At 40.5% G+C, this 21433-nt stretch overlaps 2 protein-coding genes across 8 annotated transcripts in view; both read right to left on the bottom strand.

Moving 5' to 3' along the window:
* Window positions 1-21433, bottom strand: part of vav2 (vav 2 guanine nucleotide exchange factor) — a 193540-nt gene that overhangs the window by 116447 nt on the left and 55660 nt on the right. The window lies entirely within an intron of this gene.
* The window catches only part of LOC309709922 (uncharacterized protein), a 322961-nt gene that overhangs the window by 253284 nt on the left and 48244 nt on the right, over window positions 1-21433 (bottom strand). The window lies entirely within an intron of this gene.

Below are 21433 nucleotides of genomic sequence, written 5' to 3'. Positions count from 1 at the left end.
TCAATTTATAACTGCAAGTTTAAAAAACTTTGCACCAATCATGTTATTGGTGACACTGGAGCTACTGCATGATACCTTCTGTTTTCTTTTTTATATTCAGAGTCTCTGTTCATTTAATAGTAGTTCTGCCTGTGGTTCTATAATGCAGTCGAACGATTATTTACTCCAAATCACAGCAAAAAATTAAGTAATTGAGCTGTCAACCTAATATTTAGCTTACAGTTAATATATGGTAATGGCAATTTTATTTATATAGCACATTTCATTAAATTTAAACCCAATGTGTTTGACACAGAAGATAAAAACGTAACATTTATGCAGGTTTAACAAAGTCTCGAGGCAGTGAAAACACTAAAACAAAGCATGGATATGAGGGAGGGTTTTGCAGGTGCAGATAATAATAAAAATGGGCTGAACATGTGCAATTCAGACTCTTAGTGTACACAGCCGAGTGAACAAGCGTTTGTGGGGCTGTTACAATATGCAGCCAGTGCTTCTGTTACACAACATTTCAATTCAAAAAGTCACGGTAACCCTAAAATCCTTGAACGGACCATAAGCTTTGCAAATAAAATTGCACACGGAAAGACCATTAATGCCACCAACATGAGCACACATGTGCACCACCTGCATAGCAATGCCTTTCTCTCTCTCTCTCTCTTTCTCTCTCTCTCTCTGCATTCAGCTGCGCTCATACTGTAGTTATTGAACTGACAGATTGTATCAGTGATCTATGGCTTGCTTCAGCTGCATCACCTCTAGCATTTTAAAAATCTCACTGCATGTTTTCCTTTCCATCTGGCCAAAGTCACACCTCCGCACAGCTAAAATCATCCATTCCCTGATATACATATGCACTGGTTTATTTTCTCTTTTTCATTTTTTGTTTAATTTCACAACAAAGACAGCCGAGTTAATCTGCTGTAGACAGATAAAGTTGTGTCACCGCAGATCAAGCACTAACAGAGAGGACCTGCACCATTTTATGCGTGTGTGTGTCTTTTTTGGGGGGTGGGAGTCTTAGTGCCTATCTGTCAGACCCTGATAAATGATTCCATGCTAAATATCTCCTCTAAATCTGCCTTTATCAGGCATAGAGGCCCGTTCAGCCCCACCATTAACATTGCAATTTATGGGACAGCTCCCAGGCTCAACAAATCAATTCCCAAGTGTACCTGGCCAATTCAGGCCAGATTAGTTGAAATTAGGCAGGGCAGGTTTTAATAATACATTTGATGATTACTGCAGCAATGAGATATCTTTGGTCACGCCTTGTTTCACACTCTCTGCTGATGGTTGGTAGCTTTAATAATGATGTCTGATGCAGCATTTTCTTTTATAGTTTGTAGTGCTTCAGAGCACAATAGATTTAGACTTTACGGCTAGTACTCGTACTCATCAGTATTACCTTTATGAACCCATGAATACCAATAATAAAATGAACTAATCAATTACAAAACGCCCCACCATATTGTCTGTGTTTGGTTTATATAACAATATCAGAGGAGGCTGCTTTGTGTGGCATGTTTCTTGAATCTGCCAGCTCCTATTTACAAAAGAAAAGATGTTGTCAGTAAGAGGAAGACAAAAACCTATCTGCCACCTCCTCAACCAGGATCCTTAGAAAACAACCCAATGCTTTTGTTGATTTTGAATTCATTTGTGTCAAAAACAACCCACTGGAGGCCTTATCTGTGGGTGCGAGTTTTTGTGCATCTAAGGAAAAACACATGTATCTCAGTCAGAAAGAATGAGGGGCGGTGGCTTCCTTTTTTTAGTTTCTTTGGCTCTCTTTTGGCCTTGTATCATCTCATTTATTTTCCTGTTGCATCTCACCATTACTCTCTGCCTGCCTCTAGATGTACAGAATTTATACAGATGGGACAACCTGGAGGTGGATGGCATTTGTGGAAATCAGACAGTTCTGTGCAGTTCTGTTAGACCATTCAGATACATTACAATAAATCTTGCACACATGCTAAGACGGTTTCCTATAAACCCATTTTTTAATGCTTTAAAAAAAAGGGGTTTATAAAGTTTTCCAAAAAAAAAAAGACAGATGTTTCAAATACCAGATTTTCAGATACATTTTTAATCCAACTATTTTATTTCATGTAATCTTTATTTATAAACACAGTCACATTACAAGAGACCCATTTCAGGCAAACATATTAAAATTACAACGATCAAAGAAACAATAAAATACCTACAACTGTCTAATGTGAATTAGGCTAATAAGCACAGCAGGTAGAGTGCAGTCAGTACTCTGTCGCCAATGTAGTTAGTCTGAACACAACACACAGGCAAAATAATGAACTGGCTTAAGAGTGGATAAGATTTCAGTGACCATTGTTTTCTCTAGTTGACTAGAACTCTACATCCAGAAACTTAACAATAATAAATGATAAAGAAGAGCCAGACAAGCTGTGAGAAATGATTGGCCTTTAAATGGGAAGATGGTACAGGGCTCTTTAAGGTTAAGAATTTTCTTGACCAAGCAGGGGCAAATTCAGAACATCAGAGGCCAGGGGTTATACAAACAGAAAGCATTCCTTTGTTGGCAGGAAGAACGAGCAGATGAGGAAAAGGCAACATCCTCTTCCGTCCCTCGCTCAAGTGAAAAGTCCAGAGAACTGTAAATAAATTTCACCACAACATCTCCTCTCCCCGCAGAGCTTTCCTCTTGCACAGCACTTTCACACGAGATGACATGTACACACAGTGCTAAAAAATCACTCAGACGTCAGCTTGATGAGCCAATGTGCATACTTCTGTTTGCACAAGTATTTGTTTGTATGAGTTTTTGTAAGGTTTTGCACACAAGAAACTTCTATTAAGGTCAAGGGCTCGGGGAAAATGAGGGATAAAGAAGTAAAAAGGCAAAGATGAAGAAGAAAAACTGAAAAAAGTGTTAATGTGAATCTGCAGCGTTTTGAGATGTGCGCTGTCTCTTTGTTTCTCGTCACTGTCAGCGAAGTCTGTGTCACTGCTGTCTTTAGCATCCAACATTCTCAGTGAGACAGAACTGCTCCTAGCAATCACTCTGACACACTTGATAGCCACTAACATTATTAACATCATGCCTGTGCAGCATATCAGCATGCAAATGTTACTAATCCATTTCCCACTGCCGAAATACTTATCATAATTAGAAAACACTTGGTCTGACTGATAGGACATTTAAGCTTACCACTATTCTCAATATATATACCTTCTACATGGGCCTCATTTTCGGGTTAGGGTGATTTTTGTGGCAGAAGATGTACAAATGTGAAGCATTATTACTAATCTGAACTTACTGTACCATAGGAGAATTTGCAACATCAACTACATTATTAATATAACGTTACTCATTTGAATAACTGTTTTGCCTGGAAAAAACATTTTAAAATGTAGAACTTCCTGTTAATTTACATACAGGATGCAGCAGAACTTAAACTAAAATAAACCTGAACACTGTATTACACAAGATTCCTCACATTAATGCGGAAAAAATAAATGTGAAAATTATACAATGTGACAACAGTAAATAGTCTAAAGGTTGTTTTAAAAGGTACTCCTCTGAAAAGATACTATGGACTCCAAGTCCACTGTCTTTAGAGACCAGTTGTTCTTAGAGAGCAGATGGTAGCTATTATTCTGATCCACAGCCACCTGCTGCAGGTTCTGGTTAGACTGACTTTCCAGCTCAGAGTGCATCTCCAGAGCACAACAAGGATGACCACACCAGCTGCAAACAAGAAAGGTGGAGTTTGAGTCAGCCCGACCACAAGAAAGTCTCCAGAGAGCCACAACAGCAACTCCTCAGTCTGTCAGCAGGACAACAAAACAGAAAGGCTAGGGATACCTGACTAGAACTTTCACAGTAGTAAGGTTTGTGCACTACAAAGGTTGGCAGATTACTTTTTAATCCACTGGGTTTGGAGAGTGTGTATATGACCGTTCCAACTTTTGTAACAACCTCCTCAAAAGTATTATGCCTTCGCCCTAAACGGTGTAATGATTGTGTCATCCTTAGGAGATGGTAACTTCATCTTCACGCTCCAGACATTTAACTAAGAAACAAAAAGCAGCTGAAAGACATTCAGGCTAATTCAGCAAACCTGGTATACAGGACGATCAGAAAGTGTGTCGAGGTCATTCAGCGGGATGCTGAGACACCAGTGTGAGCTTCTTCTGACATACAGCTTTCCACATGGACATAGCTGCAGTGGGTCCTGACCTCTGGACAAGGGCCAGTTCCTACCCTACCTCAATATGCAGATTTTCTTAGCTCAACTGACCCAGGTCGGCCCCCTGCAAACACATGCAAAATGTCTTTGCAGCAATTTCTAGCTATACAAGGGCTACTAATACTGCAATGCATGCCCAGTTCATTCTTACCATGAGAAAAAGACAACATCTCGGTATAGAAATGCGTGATCTAGTGCTGTTCCGTTCAAAAACACTTTCAAACATTCTCACAACTAATATCATTATAAACCTGTCGCATAATTAGCTATCACAGTTGTTAGAATGAATTACAAAAAAACCTTAGCCCCATCTAAAGGGACTAAAAGGAAAAGACCTTTAGTCAGCCTCAAAACCCTAAACTTTATGAATAAATCCTCACTCAACTACTTTCAGCAGAGCACATTATGGGGTGGGGGTGGGGGGGCAGGAGTGAAAGAAGTTATGTAAAAGAAACAAGAAATAAAAGGAGAGATAGCACCACAGCACAATACTCAAAAACAAGAAGTTGGGACTTTGAAACACCTAAAAGCGCTTCATTTCTCAGAGCTACAATCTCATTATTTTCCCCAACAGTGCCTCAGCATATAAGGTGAAATATTACTGCATTTTAAATCAAAGCGCTGAGCATCACAAAGGAATCTGTGCTGTTGTTCAAGACAAATGAAAATAGTTCACATAGCAACTCTGATATGAGTCTCTGAATAGATTAACTTTTCTCTTGGTTAATTTATTGAACATTTTAAAAAAAATGTGGGAAGGGTTCAGGTTTGAGTTAGACGGATATCCCAAACTTTCAAACAGTAGGGAATTTCTTCTACTTCCAGCTTAGTGGCAGATGAGTATTAGCTATCATACTAGTCCTCAGTAATTAAATTTCTAAATTGTGCCATTTTTGCCCAAAGGAAATGTGTGGTATTCATTTCAAGAAGGAATGAGCTGAGGTCAGCAGTAGGAGTTTCTGTTCTACTGAGGCTTATTGAAGACTTTACGACTATGCTAGCAGCTTTGGATGGCTTTGCTAGTGTTTCCTGGTGTCAATGTTAACATGCTAAAGCACAGAAAATCTATCTAATAGCTAAGGCTGAGGTGAACATCATTCATATTATAGGTGCCAAAGAAGCAAAGGAGTGCACAATGTTGATGGTAATGATGTTGACTTATTAAGCTGTATTAACTAATGAACATGACTGTGAGAAAAAGAGATAATTCACTGCAAAAAAACAAACTCCAAACTCATGGCTGAGAAGAGGAAAAGTCATAGTAAAATGGTAATGGTAAATGGCTTTACTAGTCCCTAAGGACCCCAAAGCGCTTTACACATCCAGTCATCCACCCATTCACGCACACTGGCGATGGCAAGCTACATTGTAGCCACAGCCACCCTGGGGTGCACTGAAAGAGGAGAGGCTGCCGGACACTGGCGCCACCGGACGCTCTGACAACCACCAGTAGGCAACGGGTGAAGTGTCTTGCCCACTTGACCTAGACTGTCCAAGCCAGGGCTCGAACCGGCAACCTTCCGATTACAAGGCAAACTCCCAACTATTGAGCCATGATCGCCCCATGGTACTCCCAAAACCAGCAGGATGGCATTCCACACTCATTCCATTTGAGATATTCCAGTTTGGGCCAAAGCAATGGAAAGAGTAATACCTGCCATGTAACTGTACTGAATATATAGGCACAATGACTTGCATTTTGTGAAAAAGAATAATAATAAAAGTGGGTTTTAAAGAACTTCCTGTCAATATTCAAATGTCCTCTCAAGTAATTTTAGTCTGCATATAGTGTAAGGGTTAATTCCTCCTCCTTTTGTTTCAGCTTCCTCTTGCAAACTGCCACATGGTGTCAAATGGTAAATTCTTCAACTCCTAGTTAGTGTGCCTACAAGCTCCCTATTCTCCACCGCTAACAATATACAAAGAGACCTTTCCTTGTTGTTCACACACTAACACACACTTGAGGCTACAGACATCATGTTCGCGACAGCTGAGTCACTTGAGTCACATTAAATCTTGTCAAAAGCAGTAAGTCAGAGAGTGAATGGATGAATTCCTTCCTTCCATATGAGAACATATCACTGAAACCAAATTAAATCCAGCTACTTAATGTGCGTACAGCGTGTCTGTTTCTGTTGCGCTGTGCTTTCCAAGTCTGTGTGTGCCCCTGTGCTTATGAGCCATAGCATCACCCCTCTGCCTCTGCTCTGGCTACAACTTGTGCAGTGTGGATGCCTGGGGAGCGAGATCAATGCCACAACTTTCACACTGAGGGGGAAAAAGGAAACAACTCTCTATGGTCCATCAGACTTTTCTGCACTAGAATGACTTTCCATTTCTGGGAGCACGGCTGAACCTACAATAAAAAAAAGAAAAGAAAGAATGATCCGGCCTTTTCAGATGCTGTTAGGTTTCCCTCAGTGCAGCACCGAATGAGCTCAGAAACCCTTTTGAAAACAACAGAACCAATACTGGAAAAGCCAGAAGGAGGTGATATATTAAACTGCCAACAGAACAGTGCAGCATTGCTGCTTGTTCCCTTTCTAGAAAAAAGAACATGTGAGTGGCAGAGACTTGGCTTTAGGGAGCCTCTGTAATTTCTTTAGTTTCTTTATAATGTGCACACTAACAGTGCAAGATTTAGTAGGGTTGTCTCCTTTTCTTTTCGCAAAAGACTCTGAATGCTTGGATCGTGTTTGTGGTTTCTCAGTACAACCTGCATTTAAAAGAGTTCCAATGCATTTTATTTATTTTATTCCAGCTACAGTCCAAAGCTCCAAAACAGGGAGTCACTCCAGTTTCAGAACATGAACTTGTTTTTCTTTTTTTTTCCCAGACTGTGAGGATTGTCTACAACCATCTCTCTGCGATGAATACAATCCAGTGTGACTATTAACTGCATGCATGTGTCCACACAATGCTGCAACCACACACACAACGACCACACTGTGTTAGTCAGGGTGGAAACATGCTGTACCGGGAAGTCTGACTGTGCCAGCGAGCTAACAAAGTCTCCAGTGTGTGTGTGTACGTGAGAGAGTGTGTTGGCCTTCTAAAAACACTCTGGTGTCCATATTGAGCAGTGCTGCAGGTGTGGGCAGTCGGCAATTTCACTTTGACCTTTAATATTGCGCACAGCTTGGCACCTTTGGCTGCATAGTGCAAACCCCACTGTGCTGAACTCACCAACCAAATGCGTCTCCATCTAAGGAAATTGGACTACATGAATAACTCTGGCTGGAATTTTTTATACCCCACAGAAAGTGTGACTGCAAACTAATAACTGCAGGGGCTACTTGGAGTTATTTTTGGAGGGTCTTGCCTTAAAGTCCATTCTAAACTTCAGTTGCAACCACCTATTTTCATAGTCTCGTGGTTTTCAGGTTTTGGGGTGGGTTTTTTTTTTTTTAGCAATTAGGACACTGGTGGCTTGAGGACACAAACAGTAAAATTGTGATGAGCCAGCAAACCTGTTTTGTGGAGTAAAATCATTGGGCTTACTATTTAATAAAAGTATGGGGAAAATAATGTTAGGCTTTTAAGCGTTTGGAAATAAATCTGGCCTGGCCCCAGTTATATAACGAGTCAAACATATACAGGAAAAACTGTTTTATGCAGTGTATGTAGAAAATGAGAACATACAGAAAGCCACAATCACACCAGCTCAGGCTCCAGGCTCCCAAGGTAAAAACTAAGGGGATTATTGATTGTTACCATTAAGGCTGACACAGGTCCAGTCTGGCCATTAGCTTTCTATCTTCCCACCACTGAAACCACTCTCCTTTATCACAAAGGGCACTAAGGTACCCAGCTGAGTGAATAAACTCCAACCACAACAGGAATGATAGCAATGTCACTCTTCATTTCAAATCTTTTTTCTTTTACATTCTAGAATCCATCTTCATCATCTCTTTAAATGCATACCTCCAACACTGGAGTTTTTCAGACATTATTTTCTCCAACACTTGACCTCTGTCTGCCAGAATTTTTGTCTCTATGCCTGCCTGCGCCAAGTCTGCGACCCTCCGTTCTCTGCGGGTGTCCTCTCACGTCATCACTCTATCCGTCTGATTGCGTAGTCAGATGACTTGTCTCATCGAGCTCACAGAAGCCTGGAGAAACCCCCGCTCAAAAGGAAATTCTGAAAAATGTTTATAACATTTAAAATACAACCTTTTTTTTCTGAGCTTCCAATAAAAGCGCAAAGAATTTTGAATAAAATCCCAAATTACTGTTTAAGATGAAATCATAAAAATAAAAAAAAAGACGCAACTCTGAAGTCAGTGACTGACATGTTTGACAGGATTAGTCTGTTTCTGTCCCTCACTCCATTTCGGCCTCTTTTTTTTTTACCCCCCCCCCATCCTAATCCTGCTTTTCCCCCTACTTCTCCTTGAGCTTGAGCCTTACAGGAGCATCCAGAAGCAAACTAATATCCATTCTCTGAACTTACTGCTCACATCGAGCCCGTCTCCTTCCCCTTTGTCAAGCTTTCACCCTAATCTCCATAATGCAGTCTCTGGCAGGAGCTGCTGTATGTGCTTTGTCCAGGGCTGGGCCCTGGCTCTGGGTTGATGAGCAGGTAGCTATATGGGCACTTTCTCTGCTGGTAATTGCAGCCAAGGCAGACAGAGCACAGCATGGGGGAAAGGCGTGTAGGTGTGCATACACACTCACATCCAAAAGAAGCTAAGAATTATGTTCAGGAGTGTGTCTCACTACATCAGATATGGAAGTAAATGTCAGAAATGGGCTTAGACTCCTGAATTAATTCATGTTTTCTTCAAGTGTGACACATAAAGTAGCATTTAATAAAATTTAAAAAAAAAATCCTCATTACTAATATTTCTACAGAAAATGTTTGCAATGGGAATATTTGACTTGACTAATTTTAGTCTTTTGTTTCATTGCTTTAGAGAACTCTGGCCCTTCATGAGCCTACTTTGACATTTCTAAATGCAAACTGCAGTGAACTCTAAGAGATTTGTGGAATATTAATTTGAAAACTCACACACTGTTCATCTACTGGAAAGTTTTTTAACCGGACACTTTTTTTGGCCTCCACTTATCTAGTGGGAATTTGGGAATCAACCACTATTTTATTCCTGTCAAATTGTCTTATTATTGGCATTTCTCATAGATTCAGCTAAAGAAATGCAAATAAATTCTGTTCTTGTGACAGGCTGCTAGTAACAAAGTGCCTAAAAATACTATGTTCTTTGTTAAGTTTTCTGTTATGTTTACACACAACATTGGTCCCTTGAGTTAGATAGATTTATTATGCTTAAGGCTTCAGAGGTCAGTGTTACGTGGTTTAACAAACAAAAAACACATTCCTCTGAAAATGGTCAGGTACAAGGAATGGACTAAAAATAAGTGGAAAAAGCAACCTCATCCAACGTCTGACATCCAAAGAAAAGCTTTAATAGACCTTCAGAAAGCCTGGAGAACTATTGCTCAAAAGCATGTTAAAAAATAACAACAAAATCTTTCTGGAAACAAAATATTAAAAAAAAGATGTAGTGGTGGCTTGAGACTTTTGCCGAAAAAAAGACAAGCTGCACATTTTGCCATAAAAAATATTTTCATGTAATGAACATTTAGATTTTGTAAGTACAGTCTTTAGTCATCCAATCAAGCAAAATTTATTTATCTATTTTTGGTTCCTGAGCCACTCCATGTTCCCTTAAGAAAGGGAACTTTTAGCTTTACCAGCACATCATGCAGTCCACCCAACAAGCCACATAAGGTCTGTGCATCTTTGCTACCTACAACAATGCCCCCGCAGAGAAATGAATGAACAGAAGCACAGAGGAGGGAATCAGTTTAGTGGTCGCTGCAGGGGGCATTTATAACACCTGGCAAGCTACCCAGCAGCACACAATAAGGATCCTGGCTGCTAGCTTTTTATCAACCATATCAAATTACCATGTGCCATGCTGAACACAAGGTACACCCACAGGTAAAAACACAATTATTTTGACCTACATGGATTAGAGGTGAGACACGGGTGGGGGAGAGGCAAGTGGGAACACTAGAATCTGGGAAAGAAAAAAAAAAGAAAGACCATCTTGACCATATGCTGCAGAATCTGGCAGAGAAATGTGGTAGAACAGGAGGAAGGTGGTGTATTAATGGGATTAGTAAAAGGTAAGTGGGCTTGAGCATCTTGCCAATATCAGGCTGTCGCTATCACACTTAAATGTGTTGCTGTGACTTTCTATAATACATGCCGCAGGTAATGAGAAACTATGTCATCCACTCAGTCTAATTTCCATTTTACAACCCTTTGATAAGGGGAAATCAGAGAGCACGGGCTCCAGCAGAGACTTTATGGCCCTGAGCTTCAATCTGTGTGCGCATGTTTGTGCACAAATGTGCGGGTTTCAGTGTCCACCTACACACACTAGTGTGTATATGTGTGTGTGTGTCCTTCAGCACTTTGTGTTCCTGTTGATGAACTGGACCGTATAAAAGGCAATGACAAATTTAATGGCTTCCATAGACAGCACTGTTAACGTTCCAATTGAGTGAAGTGTTTTTTTCCACTTGTACAGTCATGCATGTCTGACACAGTGACTTTTTTTTTGGCAAAGCAAGTGATAAGCCCAAATTTAAAGTGCTCTAAATCTGTGCTTTAAATAGTGCAGAGGACTTGAGTTCTGAGTATAATTTTCTTTCTGGTCTGAGATTCTACTGACTTATACATTTGTCCCCAGAGGTCAGAGGTTGGAGTGACTGCAGAATCCCTGAGGGTTACTCTTCAATGATACTAAAGGAAAGCTGATATCTAATCAATAGGGTGCAACCTTGCAAGAATTGTCTCTACTCTTACATATACAAATAGCCAATCATAAAAATATTTTCTGAATTAAATCTTCACTTTTAGTAATAAATCTGATCTTTGATTTCTATGTGACATGTGGGACAATGATGTCTTAACAGCGACCTGACATGCACAGTTAAGAAGAGTCCGTGTAGCTACATCTTTTCATCTTGTGTATAGTATGTACTTGAAATGATAATTCTCGTTTAAAATCATTTAATTTGAAATATTAGATGTTTATATAGCCGAGATCTTCACTATTAGACCCCAAGCCGAACCCCAATGACCGACTTTTACTGTGCGTCAGTAAATACGGGGTCCATTAACGCTGGTAGGATGCAACTAACTGGAAAAGCTTTTCCTTTTATTGGTGCCTCTGTCCCTTTATACCACTTAATACTGGTGTTGGAAGTGCAGAGAAAGAGTTTTTGCAGTTTTCCTAGTGATCCCACCTTGTTAACAAACAAATGAATCATTTTCTCTGACACACACTGCCATTCGTTAAACCTAATGGCTTTTTAAAAAGTAGCTTATTTCTCCTGCTTCTCTAAATCTACCTTGACATTCTGAGTGCCAAATGTCTCCTGAAATAATAAGGTGCTGAGTCATTGTTTATGCCATAACACTGAAGGTTTGGGAAATAATCATCAATTTGAGAGCAAGTATGTCACAATTACATAATGGAAAATATATACTGAAATCCAGTTTCAAATAAATATGATTTATATGAGCTCAGTGGGCTTGTATTTTAGTGCCATTTGTAAGTAATCGCTGTAATGAAGGGGTGAAAAATAGGACAGACAGCAGTTTTGGTGAGGTCTTTTTTTTTTCATTCCAGTGACTATACCTCAGAGGATACCTGTCCATCACAGCTGTGCTTCTGAAGCCTCAGGGGTGGAAAAATTGGGGGAGGGGAAATAATGAGAGCTCACACCAGCTGCGATGAATTCAAGCAGCCTTGCTCTGTGGGGGCCCTTCCTATTTATCCCCTTAGTTTAGTCGTGCTGTGCTCCAAGACACCAATCTCGCAACAAGGACACACCCTCCAGTGACCAATGAATCACAGTTCGAACGCGAGAGAGAGTTGTGATCACACCTCAGCAGCCTTTTGGGTACTGAGCAATGCATAACAGTGAGCTGAGAATCTTCAAAAGGGCCAGGCTGAACACGAAGCTTGAGCCAAATCAAATCTTTTCTTTTTCCCTGTCAGTTTCTTTCTAGCAGCGTATAGTAACCTTCACTGCCACCCAAAACAAAAGAGGCCAATTATTTCCACAGTGGGATTCACACTAAACCGGGCTTTAAAAGTTCAATAAACGGTTTTAAAACAGCCCATCACTTTGCTTTTTTTCCTTCTCCTTAGCGTGTGGTTTAAATGACACTCCTACTCAATGCTGTCAGAGGAAGAATAGTAGCAAAATAAATTGCAGAGGAAGAAAGGAACAAAGACAAAACACTTAAGCTATGTGAGATATTGCCACTGATGCAGAAAGGTATTGTCGCTTTAGTTTCAACATTTGAATAGCATTAAGATTTTCTTTCTTTCTTTGTGATTGCAACAACAGAATTTCATAAAACAAAACAAAAAATAAATATAGTTTCAAGTAAGCATCGTTGTCACTGTTGAAGAGAATGTGAATTCAACATGAATTCGTGACAGAGTTTCTTTATAACTACCTGGTGCTAACTTAGTTATTGACTAATAAATTAAGTAGACATCAACAGTTCCACATCATTACTCAGTATGGTACTTTCCTGTGGATGTTTTTGGTCCTAGCCTCAGAATCATTACACCCCTCCGCTGAACCACCTGTTCTGACGGGTGTGGCAATAACGAGCTGCAGAAGTAATGAGGCTGTGGGAGTGTAGCACGGGAAGGAGAGACAGAAGGGGGTCTAAACACGTGAAGAGGGAGGAAGTTTTCATTTATAATTAATGTTAGGAGAAATATCATCAGCACCGTGGCATTTACAATGAATTATTCATTTCTATCTAGGAAGCTTTATGTAAAAACTTGCAGTCGGGGGGTCTTGATGGACAGTCGGTGAAGAGGGAGAGCACAGGGATGGAAAGAGCAGCCACAAACCTGTCTGCTGAGGCAGGAGGGAGTGTTTTCACTGAAGGTTATAAGGATAGATTCTTTCTTCTGGGAGCAGTAGGGGTAATCCTGGATCAAGGGATATTTTGTTGGTGGATAGGCTGTGGTAGATGAGGAATTTAGATCAAGTAAAAGCAGAAGTAACACAACGCATCCTACTAATGCTGAAATATCTCTATTATGATACTGATGCATTACATGTAAGTAGTAATAATCTAACGTCAGCATAAGCGATCTTTCTTTTAGGTTCTTTTAGGTGATAAAATGTTGCATAAAACTTCAAGGTGAAGATTTCCCTGTAGTTCCCACGAACAGTTAAGGCAGCAAAACGCCCCTGTTTGATGCTCAATCTTAGCCAATATACAATATTGAGGTACTTTTTGTGTGACTGTAACTGGAAGCTAAATGCTAAAGAATACCAAGAAACATCAGAATAATTAAAAAAAAACAAATCTCCCCCCCCCCCCCCCCAGAGTGTCTTAGAGATCAACTTTATCATTAAACTATAAGCACAAGTGATTGCACTGCCTCGAAACTAGCCCAGTTGCACCAACAAACATTCACAAGCATATATTTTGCAAGAAATACAGAAAGCCTTATCTCCTTCACAAGGATGAGGTAACTGAGAATGTTAGCTTTGAAAATCCACTTAGTCCCTGACAGGTAAAGGACAGTTGCTGAGGATGGGGCCACTAATGGAAGTTGACGCATTCACCCGAGTTGCCAACATTGGCTACTTGACCCTTAAACCTCCCTCTATCACTTACTACACTCTCTCCAGCCTGAACCTGACAGGCACAGATCACAACCCATTTCGCAGTTTTGTGAATCAATACCAATAATGCACCAAGCATGGAAGCCTGCACACTAAGTGGAGAATTCAGCCTTATATAATTTCCATTGCTAAACAAAAACACAAGCTTTCAGCGGATAATTAACCTCAGGAACTTCTTTGTAACTCCAGCTTTGGTGAAAATTAAAATAAATAAATAAAAACACCTATGATGTCAGAGCAAACACATTATATGAATTCTCCAAATGCACAATAACTTTCCTTCATGCACATGAGTTGTAATGTTAGTGACATTAAGCAGCAAATCAAGTCTTACCTATCATTTCTTTTACTCAAATCTACTAGAAATGAAGCAAAATAATTCCATAAGCTAGGCAATTTCTGAGTAGTTTAACTTATCATAACAAAATAATGTACAGAGTACATGAAATGCAGCAAGCCTGCTAATACAATGAAAACAATTGCAAAGAGCTCCTAGGGTTAGAATGTATATTTTATACTGTATGACATGTTCACAAACTGGCTACAAATGAGCACAAGGGTGTGTAACTGAGGTTAAAACATACTTCAGTAAATAGCATTCAGGCAAGTGGCCAGCAGTGGTTGAGGCACGTTCCAGATGTTAGTAGCACTGGGCGTGGATGCTAAGCAACTAGCTATTTTCAGCCACAGAGCGCAGAAAGGAAATGAAAGGAGCAGAGTTCAGTGTGCAGAGATTTCAGGGCAGCAGACAGGGTAATCAAACACCGCCGACCATTGGCAATCATGGCGTCCCGACACAATTGTGGCTCGCCTGCAGCTAGCTAAGTCTTATCACAACACACTCACAGTGAAAGTGGTGTGAGATGAATGAGTGGGAAAGGAGGACAGTGAGGAAGGGAAATCAGAAAGGGGTTTATTGCCAAATGTTGAGCAGGTTTACAACATTAGGAAATTGCTGCGGTGCTTCAGTGCAAACATAGTGTTCATAAATAGCACTTAAATAGACATGAAAAAATAAAAGTAGGGATAAGAATTAAAAGTGCTACGTAGAAAGATATGTGCATGAGCTATACATGAGATATATACATGAGAATAAGAATTAAGAGTGCTACGTTGAAAGATATATACATGAGTGCAGGTGGTGATCAGTGCCAATCATGGAATGATGCAGTGAACACAGCGTAGGGTCATGTGTTAGTAGCGGGAACAGTCATATGGTTATTGTTCATGTGTCCAACAGCAGAGGGGAAGAAACTGTTCTTATGGCGAGAGGTTCTGGTGCGAATGGACCGGAGCCTCCTGCCTGAGGGGAGCAGGTCAAACAGACTGTGTCCAGGGTGAGAAGGGTCAGCTGAGATCCGAGCTGCACGCCGCAATGTCCTGGAGGTGTACAGGTCCTGCAAAGATGGGAGTCTGCAGCCAATCACCTTCTCAGCAGAGCGCACAACACGCTGCAGTCTCTGTTTGTCCCTGATAGTGGCTCCAGCGTACCACACGGTGATGGAGGAGGTGAGGATGGACTCGATGATTGCAGTGTAGAACTGCATCATCGTCCGTGTTGGCAGGTTGAATTTCTTCAGCTGCCTCAGGAAGTACATCCTCTGCTGGGCTTTCTTAATGACGGAGGTGATGGTGGGGGAGTGGAGCTGTGTGCTTCCTGAAGTCCACAATAATCTCCACTGTCTTCTGGGCATTCAGCACCAGGTTGTTGTGGCTGCACCAGGACACCAGACGTTCAACCTCCCTCCTGTAGGCAGACTCATCCCCGTCCGAGATGAGTCCAATAACGGTGGTGTCATCTGCAAACTTGATTAGCTTGACAGACTGGTGGGTGGAGGTGCAGCAGTTGGTGTACAGGGAGAAGAGCAGAGGAGAAAGAAAGGCTGCTGGAAAAAGGAGCAGTTGGTACAAATGAAATGGGGAGACTGGTGCGTGTTTGTGCTGGGATTCCTTCACATTACTGCTCTCCATCTGTTTCAAGGTTTGTATTGTGTATTTGACATTAGATTAGGCTATAGCCTCCGATGCTGTCCAAATATCTGTGCTATCCTACTATGAAATGTAGGATTTATTCTAAAGCACATTAAATTCAAGCAAATTTCAAGCATAAATACTTTTCCAAAGTTCTAAAGTGGATAATTTAACTTGGTGGAAAATGAGCACAAAGTTACTGTTAGCACACTGAAAAATGTGCTCGCTGTCATCTGAATAACCCTGCAAAGTGGTATCTGATTCATATAAACACAAACTCACACTGTGTCATGTGTCACTGTGTGGCAGACAGGCTTGTGGACCCAGAACACAGACACAGGGCTGGAATCACTGGAGCTTTATTGCTAAACTTCCAAGAATACACAGAACTGGCAGGTAGAGCAGGGCGATATGGCCAAAAATATTTATCACGATATATATTTGAAAATTTGCGATAACGATATAACCGACGATATAATTGATGCGAGACAAAATACAACTCCACAACATTACTAGCGCAAAAAGACAACCTTCCATTTATTTTCACTTAAACAAGAAGCTGGTTTTTATGTACATTAAAGCTTTATAAAAATGTAACAGTGCAAATGCAAATTCCTTGCTGAAAGTTTAACCAAAAGGCATTTCCAGTAGAAATGGGCTGACATATCCTGAGCATAACCATGTATAATATCCACTGAAGTTAAAAATAGGTGCTTTGCAACATTAAACTGCAGTGTGCAGTACGCATTTTTCGGACCATAAAATGCACGGGATTATAAGGCACATTAAGCGAAACAAAGCAGTCAGATAAATCAAACTTTATTAAACTCATTCTTCTTGCTTCCTCCACTTCTGTACCATTGATTCATTAATGTTGAATTCTCTGGCAGCTGCTCTATTCCCATGTTGTTGCAGTATATTAATGACTAACCTCGTATTGTGGATGGATTATCTCAGTTGTTCTCCTGACTGAAGTTTGGTCCGTTTACAGCATCCTGCCATGCGATTGCATTTGTCTCTAACCATGAAGAACCTTCACGTTAACTTTTATAAGTGGAAAAGTGTTAGTGTTCGTCCTCCAGCTTCACTGTTTATGTTATGCTAACATAGCTGTATCGCTAGCGATCACGTAGCACATGATTATATACCAGCTAGCCCAACTTCAGTAACCCTACAAACATCACTGCTGTTTAGTTTCCTGTCTTCATTTATGTTGGAAGTGATAGCAGAGCTGTACGTTTGATTTTTTTCAGAAATCTCTCAGTCAGAACATGCAATATCATGCTTAGGTAACTAGCGAAACTAGCGAGCTAACTTCCGCTAGCTTCCTGCTAACTTCTAACTCCGTTAAATGTAATAACTTTTGTTTTCATGGATGCCTGGAAGTTAAACTTTATAGTTACACCTGGTAAAGCAGCAATGCTGATCGTTTTATTAAAGATGAAAGAATTTAGACAGTTTTTAACTCTAAGTGATGCTGCAGTGTTGTTTGACCTGAAGTATACGGAGTTTAGGACCCAGATTACTCCCAGATTTAAGAGCATCTTAGTCCGACAAATACGACAATAACAATGGCCGCTTGCATGTTCTGCAAAAAAATGTGCTTTGTTGTGTATCTGACGGACAAACACCAAACCAGTTCCACATCACGGAAGTTGCACCATTTTTACAAACCAATTCTGGTTCATCTGTTTCACTCAACAATCGGCCATGTGCGTATGAAAACAAAGGCACTGCGCATGCGCGTTTTACTCCCATTCTATCGCGATATTTCATTTTCCTATCGTTGCCTAACATTATACCGGTATTACCGTGAACGGTATAATATGGCCCAGCCCTACTGGCAGGTACCAGAGCACATTAGCGAGAACCACTGAACAGAACGCCCACACAGCATTGCGGTAGATTGCGACGAGGAACAGAGGGAAATGCAGCTAATAAATAGACACAGGGAATGAGGGCAGAGGGGAAACACCTGGGGAACACGGCTGGGTATAATCTAATTGACAGACAGGGAAAGGAAAACGAAACATGATGCAGCACACAATGATGGACAAGTGACTATCAGAATAAAACAGGAAGTACGAGAAACATAAAGCTGAAAGACTGAGAGACCCAGCGAGCTAGAGACAAGAGAAAGAGCTAGAGAGTTAGGGACAGGAGTGGGAGAGAGAGGGACACTGAGAAACCAGAGACAGACAAAGACAACTGGGGAAACAAAGGTAAATAAACATAGAAACAAGACTGACTTCCACAGGAGATGCTGAGGACAAGACACAGAGATGAAACAAAGACATAAAAGGACCCTAATATCAAACAAGACACCATGAACTAGAAATATAGATAAACTCAGAGACACTCAAAAGAACTAAAGTCAGGACTAAATTCAAAGCTTGAACTTAAATTGTCTTCTTAATGCAATGGTATGAAACCACAACAAAACTCAAAACACTAGGTTAAAAACGGGGGACCATGACGTACTGAACATCCACTTTCCATTCAAATGCAGCCTACAAGTGAAATTCACCTTGACACTTCACTATCAAGTCACTGAGCATTACTTTTATAGCTTTACACTTCACAAGTCCCTCAGTCATGGATCCAAGGCTATTTCAATCTAGAAATGGATCCAAGCAACTCTGGCTGCATCTCAAATAAATGACGCCATTTCCTTTAATGAAGACAGCAAATCTGTCAGAAAGCTTCCTTCCTCCACTGCTCTCCAGTCACACATGGAAAATTACCAAACTGTTGATAGATGGTTAACAGGTGCAGGCTAATTATGCTAATCATGGCAACAGCCAAATAAACTGATTACCATGTTCATTTAAATGACAGCAATGTTCCTTTGGTGGCTAATTAAAATAGGTTGGGAGAAAGGAAACGAGGCGGCTGGGTTCGGATGGAGGGAGGTGTTTAAATAAAAGCGTTCTCTGGGGTCTACTGTAATAAGCTGTATTTCATTGGTTTAATGATGTCATAATGAATTTCTAATGATGGGGGATGGGTTAGAGCGCAAAGAATCAAAGTGTGGCGATATGTGCATGAAAGCATACAAGGGCTTCACAAAACAAGCGAGCATAAGCCGAAGTTGGATGTGGCCAAAGGTGTCTTGGGATGAAATTACTTTGATTATTAAAAAAAAGAAAAGTCGGTAGAAAACATCGAGTTGGTTATTTGCTTCATCTGTTTCAATACCAGCCCCGCTGGAAAACGTAGCGGGGAGGTTTTGGAGGCACAATTACTTTGTAATAGCATTGGGCTCTTTTGGCCTTGAATCTCTCTGCCTGTGACCTGCGGAAAGCCATCATTAGAGGAAGAGATGGTGACCAGAGGCCAAGGGAGATGAACTCTGGGTCCCCTGGCAGCAAATGTGGAGGTATGAAAGGTGGATGGGGGCTGATTAATGTTTATAGAAGCTCTGCCACCAAAAAAAAAAAAAAAAACCCTCTCCCCAAACCCATCTGGTTTAATTCCACTCTTAAATTATAGCTTTCACTGTAGTTCCAACCAACCATTAGGGCTGTACTTAGCAGAATGCCCTGTTTGTTACTCTGATCCCAAGCATTTTCAACAAAAATTAGTACAGAAAGAAGGGAAGAATGAGATATTTTCACTGTATCCTATTCACATATTTAGGACCTAATTCATAATGTCCCATTGTTCTGTATCAGACGTGGACACGACATTTTTTGCGTCAAGGTAACAAAAGAGGATGGCTCATATAAACTGCAAGAATAAAACGTCCCTCTTTATCTTCCGTTTATGAGGCATGCTCACTATTTAAATGTATGTCACATTAGTGGGGATCTGCTCAATTCAATATATTATAATGTGATGTTTGGCCCTTAATGGAAAATCAATAGTGAGACAAGCCTGCCACCACTGAGACCATACAAAAGCAATTTCTAAATTGACATATGGAGGGCCTATGTGATTGATTCTGACTGCCGTTGGATTTTAATACCATTCACTGAAAGCTCATTGACTCTCAGATATCGTCTTGTGGTTTATCTACAAACTGCCAAATGAGTCCTTGTCTCCTTTAACTTTCCTTTCATTCCTTTTTTCCTCTTCTTTCATTGGGCCTATATTTTTCAGCCCACAGCAGGATGAGCGAGCGTGTTTAAGATCTGGAATTTAATAGATTAATGAGTAGATAACATTCCTCATTGTCATCATTCAAAAATGATGTAATATAGTTTATTCATACATCACCTCTACAGAATATTCTCCAGGCTTCAGTATAAATACAGCTTTTTCAATCAGCTGAAAGGCTACAGTATTAACATCACATAAACATGTACCACATAAGTCTTGGCACAATGGCATGAGCTGCCACCATCTAATTTATGAACATCATGCATTACATGCAGCCTGTTTTAACAGCCGAAAAGAAGCCAAGGCTCACTCTGTAGCCACACACGGTGCAGTCAAAGCTATTACATCTTCAGCAGCTGAAACCAACACGATATGTTGACCATGGCATGATTGTCTTGTTATACAACAGACACACTAGAGAAAACCATGGTTGCAGACTAGTATCTGATCAAAATTATTATCACAGGGCAACCACATTTTTTTTCTAGCCAAAGAGGTTGCCATCCCGTTTTTACTTTTTGACTAAGCTAACCAGCGAGAGATGCATGGAAAAAAGTCATATTTAAAAGCAGTGCTGTATGTTGATATTTTTAATGATATATAAACCTGGAGTTAAACCAGCTGATTTGATGATAAACTTTTTCAGGACCAGATGAAAGAAAGTAACCAGAAGTGTTTTCCCCCAGGTATGTACAACAGCTGAGTGCATCCTAAGGTATTCCCAGTTCTGGTAGAAAAATATAATCCCCTCCTGAGTTTTCTGGATCAACAAATTGGTAGAAGTGCTAAGATCATCTTCAAAGAAATCCTGATTTGATGTTAAACCACCTCGAGTGTTTTTCTTTCCTAGATGTCTGGCTGTCAAGCCAGGTACAAGGAGCCAACATGTAGCTTTGCAGTCTGCCTAAATTTTCACATTTAGGAAATTCCTCTGAGGGTCTCTGGTTAACCACTAAATACGTTTTTAAAAGTCCACTTTAATATTGCACAAAACAAATGTTCATTAAACTCTTCATCAGCTAATACTATGCACAAGTGAGTCAGACATCTTCACTGTTGGGCCAACACACATATCCCACCTTACTGTAGGCACAGATTGCAGAATGTTAGGAAAGAGTATTGCACTTAACTCTCGTCACTTAGTGACACGAGATGAGATTGCTGACCCTGAGGTGCTACACACCAAATGCTCAGCTGAGCTCTCAGCTCCACAATGACAGCTAATGTAACCAGCTGACCAGTTTGACTTTGAACTACCTTTAAACTCATGCAAGCCTTACAGGCATGCTGCACTATAATGCACATGTCTTCTACACATGCTTTTCACATTATATTGAGGGCAAAATGAGTATTCATAAGTTCCAAACAAGCAGTAGTAACAGCAGAAGAAAAACGAGTATCATGTGATAAACGCAGCAAATTCCACATTT

The sequence above is a fragment of the Aulonocara stuartgranti genome (genome assembly GCF_965226115.1).
Source record: "Aulonocara stuartgranti genome assembly, chromosome: 7".
Lineage (NCBI taxonomy): Eukaryota > Metazoa > Chordata > Actinopteri > Cichliformes > Cichlidae > Aulonocara > Aulonocara stuartgranti.
The sequence above is the reverse complement of the archived record's forward strand: the minus strand, read 5'-3'. Positions and strand labels throughout refer to the sequence as shown.